The sequence below is a fragment of the Aplysia californica genome, unplaced genomic scaffold (assembly GCF_000002075.1).
Source record: "Aplysia californica isolate F4 #8 unplaced genomic scaffold, AplCal3.0 scaffold01636, whole genome shotgun sequence".
In the NCBI taxonomy this organism is placed as follows: Eukaryota; Metazoa; Mollusca; class Gastropoda; order Aplysiida; family Aplysiidae; genus Aplysia; species Aplysia californica.
The window spans coordinates 17,973-19,122 of NW_004798906.1; the positions used below are offsets into that span (position 1 = coordinate 17,973).

The window sequence follows — 1,150 nt, forward strand, 5'->3', positions numbered from 1 at the left end:
CCCCAAAAACCCACCCTTTTCTCCACAAAATATCCCTTTTTAATTCTTTAAAATTTTCATCTTTCCCTCCCAGAAACACAAACGCGGACACAATCCGCATCGACCCACTGGTCATCGTGGACCTGATGGTGGACCTCATGTTCATCGCGGACATCCTCATCAACTTCCGCACGACGTACGTGGAGAACGGGGAGGTGGTCAGTGACCAGCAGAAGATCGCCGTCAACTACGTCAAGAGCTGGTTCGGCATTGACGCCATCGCCGCCATACCCTTTGACCTCTTGCTCTTCGGCTCCGGCACCAGTGATGTGAGTACTTGGAAAATATTTTTAATTTTAAATTTTAGATAATAATAATAGATCTAATATAGATCTAGTTGTTTTGATATTTCTGGGTTTTTTTCGTTTTGATTTGTTTTGTTTTCTTGTTGTTGTTGTTGTTGTTGTTTTGTTTGTTTTTAATTTAATAACTTTTAATCTTTAAAAAAAACCTTAATATTTTTAGTTTGTTTCGTTTTTGGGTTGTTGTTTGTTTTTTTTTCTCCTGATTTGTGTAACTTTTTATTTAACAGACTTTTGTTATATGATATCATTATACATGTATCTTTTGTTTCGTGTCTTCTACTTTGTTTTCGTAGCTGGATTTCATTTCACCGACTTTTTGTTTTCTAATGTGGCTTTGAATTATATTTTATATGTCCATCTAATTTATGTGATTAACCCACAGTTTTTCTCCTTCTCAATATTATTAATGAACGTCTTCTATTTCCTTACCTCTAATTTATCTTCCATTATGTTATGTATTATTTTGTTCTGATTCCTCTCAGTTGCATGAATATTTTGAGTTTGCATTTAATAATAATGTATTACATTTTTTTCTCAATTTATTTTCGTAGTTTGTTACGTAACAGCGTTACCATATTATTTTTTTAGAGTGTGACTAGATCATGTCTCATCTCTTGAATTTTCAGTATCACCCTCTGTTTCTGTGTGTTCCATTCAGTTTTACTCTGTTCTAGTACGATTTTACTCCTATCTTCATTTTTGTTTTCCTTATTCTTGACATTTTTGGTTATGATTTCTTCCTTTCCCAGCCTAGCCGGACCCTGTGTTGATATATTTATTATTATTATTGTTGTTGTTATTATTAT

General features: G+C 33.6%; 1 protein-coding gene across 1 annotated transcript in view; it reads right to left on the minus strand.

The window, feature by feature from the left end:
• The window catches only part of LOC101855847 (pre-mRNA-splicing factor syf1 homolog), a gene marked incomplete at its 3' end in the record, with an annotated part of 17,292 nt that overhangs the window by 6,317 nt on the left and 9,825 nt on the right, over positions 1–1,150 (minus strand).